The sequence below is a fragment of the Rattus norvegicus genome, chromosome 20 (genome assembly GCF_036323735.1).
Source record: "Rattus norvegicus strain BN/NHsdMcwi chromosome 20, GRCr8, whole genome shotgun sequence".
NCBI lineage: Eukaryota > Metazoa > Chordata > Mammalia > Rodentia > Muridae > Rattus > Rattus norvegicus.
The window spans coordinates 34608385-34615156 of NC_086038.1; the positions used below are offsets into that span (position 1 = coordinate 34608385).

At 38.6% G+C, this 6772-nt stretch overlaps 1 pseudogene; it reads right to left on the bottom strand.

Annotated features, from left to right (window-relative positions):
* Positions 1 to 5498: 5498 nt before the first annotated feature.
* Tuba1b-ps10 (tubulin, alpha 1B, pseudogene 10) lies at positions 5499 to 6294 on the bottom strand (annotated as a pseudogene).
* Positions 6295 to 6772: the final 478 nt, after the last annotated feature.

The following is a 6772-nucleotide window of genomic DNA, read 5'->3' on the forward strand; positions in this document are numbered from 1 at the left end:
CCAGTCTGGCAATAAGGGATGGGGGTAGGAGAGTTTCTTTTCTGAGGCTTTCAATGTTGCAGCTCTTCAGTGTCAAACCTTTTTTTCTTTGCACATATTTAGCAAACAGCTTTCTTAGATGATATTCAATAAAACAGCTTGTGCTCCTTATTTGGAGGTAAACAAAGACATTGAGTGTGGGGATTGGGCTCCCCAGATAAGGCAGAGAAGAGAAGGTCCTGCTGGGAAAGGGAGTCCTCCATTTTGTGCAGTGCTCAGGGGAGCTATTCAGACATGGTAGACTATGACCTTTAATTAGCAGGATCTTCAACAGTTACTTTATCAACCTTAATAGAACAAGATTCATAGATTCTTGAATGTTCACGTTGATGGATTTTAACTAATATTTATACTCAACAATGTTAAAGAAAACACACAGAAGTCGTGATGATAAAGATTATATCTCCTTTGTTGTATCCTCTAATCTTCTCAGTAAATCCATACCCACCCTACCTCTATGCTTCTCAGATTGCTATAACTGCCTTCTATCGTTTTATCTTTAACTTTAAAATATTTATAATTGAAAGAAAATTCTACACGTTCTTCAAATTATCTCTCTACGCCATTTAAAATTACCAACCCGTGTCCATTATGTTTGAATATTTGTACTGTGTTTCCCTTTCAGAGAAGATATTATCCTTCAGGGCCAGGATGCAGCCATCGGAACGAAGAACCCGGTAGTGAAGCATCACTAACATTAGCTCCCAGGATCCATTTCAGAATCTGGCTGTATCTCATGTTCCTTTCACTGTTCCCAGTTTGAGGCAGTTCCTCAGTTGTTGCTTGGATTTCCTTGTAACATGCTCATGTTGCCAGACTTATTCACACTGGGTTATATAACATCTCCCATTTGCTTTGTCTGGCATATTGCTATGAGGTTATTTAATGTACACATTGTAGGAAAGACACTCACCAAGCTTAGGGCATTAATTTGTCTCATCATTGATGATAGTCACATTGGTCACTTGGCAAAGGTGATAACTTCTCTGTCCTTTCCAATGGAAATTACTCATGGACATTTTGTGGTAAAAAAGATTATTTCATGGGGTAATAATTTAAGTATGGATAAGAACACTATTTCTTGACTCCCTGAACAGCTCCCTGAACCCAAATCCTGTGGGGGAGAGAGCTGAACTCTTAGAAGTACAGACAATCCTGAGATCTAAGGGGAGAGTGCCACTTTTGCTCACATTCCTGGCCCAAGAGGAACCTGCATAATGGCCTCTGGATACAGGAATATAGCAGCAGTCAGTGGCAGGAACCTGCTGGTTTCTGCCTGTACCCAGACCTGAACTGAACTGATCCCATAGATCCCTGAACCCAAATCCTATTGTAGAGAGAGCTAGACTCTCAGAAGTATGATTAATCCTGAGAACTCAGAAGGGACAACTACTTTATGCCCACATTCCTGACCCAAGAGGAAACTGCCAAGTGCCATCGGGCACAGGGACTTAGGAGCAGTAAGAGGGAGAACGCTTCCAGTTTCTGCATGTGTCAAGAGCTGAAAACCAGTTGCCAGGAGCGCCTACACACCTGAGGCAGAGCTCTTTGTTCCCAGACCCAGCTGAAAGAAAACAGGTCTAGAGGCATGCTGACACACAGGCCTACAGGAGGGTCAAGCCTCTGTCAGAGACAGCAAGACAAGTTAGGAATTAAAATGTGAAGGAATTGAAAAAAATCCAGGATTTAAAAATAAAAATAGAATCAATAAAGAAAGCACAAAGTGAGACAACCTTGGAGATGGAGAACCAGAGAAAACCTGATGGCTAGAGGAAAATGCAGGAGCCCAAGCAGCAGAAACCAACATTATTTGGCATCCTCAGAGCCAAGTTCTTCCACCAAAGCGAATATTGGATATTTAAGCACACCAGAAAACCAAGATTTGGATTTAAAATCACATCTTATGATGATGATGGAGGACTTTAAGAATGATGAAAATAAATCCCTTAAAGAATACAGGACAAAACAAGTAAACAAGTAGAAACCCTTAAAGAGGAAACACAAAAATCCCTTAAAGAGTTACAGGAAAACACAACGAAACACATGAAGGAATTGAACAACACCATCCAGGATTTAAAAATAAAAATAGAATCAATAAAGAAAGCACAAAGTGAGACGACCCTGGAGATAGAAAACCTAGGAAAGAGTTCAGGAGACAAAGATGCAAGCATCACAAACAGAATACAAGAGAGAATCTCAGGGGCAGAAGATACCATAGAAAACATGAACACAACCATCAAAGATAATGTAAAACACAAAAAGTTCCTAACACCAAAATCATCCAGGAAATCCAGGACACAATGATTAGCCAAAGGTAAAAAGGAATAGAAGAGAGTGATGACACTCATCTTAAAGGGCCAGTAAATATCTTCAACAAAATCACAGAAGAAAACTTCCCTCACCTAGAGAAAGATATGCCCATAAACATACAAGAAGCCTACAGAACTCCAAATAGATTAGATCAGAAAAGAAATTCCTCCTGTCACATAATAGTCAAAAAACCAAACACACAAAATATAGAGAGAATATTAAAAGCAGTAAGGGAAAATGTTCAAGTAACATAAAGGCAGACCTATCAGGATTACACTAGACTTTGTACCAGAGACTATGAAAGCCAGAAGATCCTGGGCAGATGTCATACAGACCCTAAGAGAATACAAATGTCAGTCCAGGCTACTATATCCAGCAATACTCTCAATTAACATAGATGGAGAAAGCAAGATATTCAATGACAACACCAAATTTACACAATAGATTTCTACAAATCAAGCCCTACAAATGATAATACATGGAAAACTCCAACATAAGGAGGGAAACTACACCCTAGCAAAAGCAAGGAAGTTATATCCTCGCAATGACACCAAAAAGAGAGAGACACGCAAATATAATACAACTTCTAACAACAAAATTAACAGGAAACAACAATCACTATTCCATAATATCTCTTAACATCAATGGTCTCAATTCCCCAATAAAAAGACACAGTCTAAGTGCCTGGATATATAAAGAGAACCCAGTATTTTGCTGCATACAGGACAAAAACCTCAGAGACAAAGACATATACTACCTCAGAGTAAACGGCTGGTAAATAACTTTCCAAGGAAATGGTATGAAGAAGCAAGCTGGAGTAGCCATTCTAATATCAAATAAAATCGACTTTCAACAAAAAGTTATCAAAAAAGAAAAGGAAGGACACTTTATATTCATCATAGGAAAAATCCACCAAGATGAACTCTCAGTCCTAAATATCTATGCTCCAAATGCAAGGGCACCGACATTCATAAAAGAAACCTTACTAAATCTAAAAACACACATTAACTCTCACAAAATAATAGTAGGATATTTCAATATCCCACTGTCATCAAATAATCATACTCAGGGATGGAAACAACCAAGTAGAAATGAAAAGGACTATAAAAAGAATCAACAAAACCAGGAGCGGATTTTTGAGAAAATCAGCAAGATAGATAAATACTTAGCCAGACTAACCAGAGGGCACAGAGAGTGTATCCAAATTAACAAAATCAGAAATGAAAAGGGAGACATAACAGAATCTGAGCAAATTCAAAAAACCATCAGATCCTACTACAAAAGCCTATAATCAACAAAACTGGAAATTCTGGATGAAATAGACAATTTTGTAGACAAATACCAGGTAGCAAAGTTAAATCAGGAACAGATCTACCATCTAAACAATCCCATAATGGCTAAAGAAATAGAAGCAGTTATTAAAAGTTTTCCAACTAAAAGTTGCTGAGGACCAGGTAGGATTAGTGCAGAATTCTATCAGACCTTCATAGAAGAACTCATACCAGTACTGTCCAAACTATTCCACAAAATAGAAACAGAAGGAGCACTACCCAACTTTTCTATGAAGTTACAATTACTCTTATACCTAAACCACACAAAGACCCAACAAAGGAAGTGAATTTCAGACCAATTTCTCTTATAAATATCAACACAAAAATATTCAATAAAATTCTTGAAAACTGAATCCTAGAACACTTCAAAATGATCATCCATCATGATCAAATAGGCTTCATCCCAGGGGTGGAGGGGTGGTTCAATAAAGGGAAATCTATCAATTTAATCCACTGTGTAAACCAACTCAAAGGGGGAAAAAACCCACATGATCCTTTCATTAGATACTGAGAAAGCATTTGACAAAATTCAACATTTCTTCATGTTAAAAGTCCTGGAAAGATCAGGAATTCAAGGCCCATATCTAAACATAGTAAAAGCAATCAATATAAAGCAAACAAGCAGCCAACATTAAACTAAATGGAGAGAAACTTGAAGAAATCCCACTAAAATCAGACTAGAGAAGCCTGCCCACTCTCTCCCCACTTATTCAATATAGTTCTTGAAGTCCTAGCCAGAGCAATCAGACAACAAAAGGAGGTAAAGGGGACAAATTGGAAAGGAAGAACTTGAAACATCACTATTTGCAGATATGACAGTATATTTAAGTGACCCCTAAAGTTCCACCAGGGAACAACTAAGCTGATAAACATCTTCAGCAAAGTGGCTGGATATAAAATTAAGTCAAACAAATCAGTCACTCTCCTCTGCTCAAAGGATAAGCAGCCTAAGAAAGAAATTAAGGAATAACATTCTTCACAATAGTTCCAAATAACATAAAATACCTTGGTGTAACTCTAACCAAGCAAGTGAAAGATCTGTATGATAACAATTTCAAGCCTCTGAAGAAAGAAATTGAAGATCTCAGAAGATGGAACGACCTCTCTCTCATGCTCATGGATTGGCAGGATTAATATGGTAAAAATGGCCATTTGGCCAAAAGCAATCTACAGATTCAATAAAACCTTATCAAATTTCCAACTCAATTTTTCATAGTGTTAGGAAGAGCAATTTGAAAATTCAATTTGAATAACAAAAAACCCAGGGTAGTGAAAACTATCCTCGACAATGAATGAACTAAAGGAACTAAACCACTACCCAAAGACTATACATGGACTGGCCCAGGGCTCCAGCTGCATATGTAGCAGAGGATGGCCTTGTTGGGCACCAATGATAGGAAAAGCCCTTGGTCCTGCCAAGTCTGGACACCCCAGTGTAGGGAAACGTTGGTTGGAGCGGGAAGAGGGGTTTGTTAGGGATGGGAACACACTTATAGAAGAAGAGGAGGGGGAGGGAATAGGGGTCTAATGTCTGGAAAACTTGGAAGGGGAAAAATATTTGAAATTTAAATAAAATAATATCCAATAAAAAAGAACACTCCTTTTCATCAAGCTTTCAAGTTATATATTCAAATATATTTGTTTCTATGTGACTAAACTTTTGAATTTTTGTTTTATTCATTGGGCTTAAATCCTTTAACTGTTCATTTGCTTATCTAATCAGTACAGCTGTGGCAGGTTGCAGGTCCTCCAAGTTTTGTTTCTTTAGGCAAATCTCCATCTTTGTTTCATAACTCTCTTTCTTGTATAACTGAACACTCACATGTAAGTAAGGTAATTAGTGCCAACCTTGAAGCCAGTGGAGCACCAGTCCACAAACTGGATGCTGTGCTTGGTCTTGATGGTGGCAATGGCCGCATTGATATCTTTGGGAATCACATTACCATGGTACAGCAGGGGGCAAGCTATGTATTTACCATGACCAGGGTCACATTTCACCATTGATGATTTCTGCTACAGATAGCTGCTCATGGTAGGCTTTTTCAGCAGAGATGACAGGGGCATAAGTGGCCAGAGGGAAGTGGATGCGAGGGTAGGGCACCAGGTTGGTCTGGAATTCTGTCAGATCAACATTCAGGATCCCATCAAATCTGATGGAGACACAATCTGGCTAATAAGGGAGTTAAGGTTAGTGTAGTTTGGGAGCTAAGTGTCGAGGTTTCTACAACAGATGTCATAGATGGCCTCATTGTCTACCATGAAGACACCATCAGTGTGCTCCAGGGTGGTGCGGGTGGTAAGGATGGAATTGTAGGGGTCAATCACAGCAGTGGAAACCTGGGGAGTTGGGTAAATGGAGAACTCCAGCTTGGACTTCTTTCTATAATCAAGACAGCAACTTTATCATTAGGGAAGTAAACCCAGAGGCAGTTCCCCCACCAAAGCTGTGGAAAACCAAGAAGCCCTGGAGACTTGTGCACTGGTCAGCCAGCTTTTGAATTTAGTCCAAGACAAGGTCAATGATGTCCTTGCCAATGGTGTAGTGGCTGTAGTCGCCATCGTGTACTTCCTTTTCCTTCAGTCTGCATTGTATTGACGCAACAGAGCTTGGCATTATAGGATCCAGTGTACTAATCCTTCAAGAAACATGTACCCCCTCTACTGTAGTTTCTTCTAAGACCTCAATTTGTCCACACACTTACAAGAATAAGGTTATTATTCTTAACTGACTTAATCAGTTACTACTAGGTATAAAGAAAGTAGACATTAAAGGCACAGAGAAACAGATATCAAGTATTCCACAGAATAGTTTCATGGTTCATATCATTTCTTTTTGCTTTTCCTTATAATTGAACTCTACAAATACACGCATTCATTTATTGATGGACTGTATGTCAAGCATTTTTTATATCAACTGGGTTGACCCTATGTTTGGGTTTAAAAATTTGGGTCTGAAAATCTGTGTTGGCTCTGACTGCAACAGTTTAATTGTATTAACTCTGGCAACATTCTTATCTCTGGTTATAATTGTAATGACTTTTCACAGGAAAATCAGAAAGATTCTGAAGCAAACAGAAATATGTTCTTTTTTA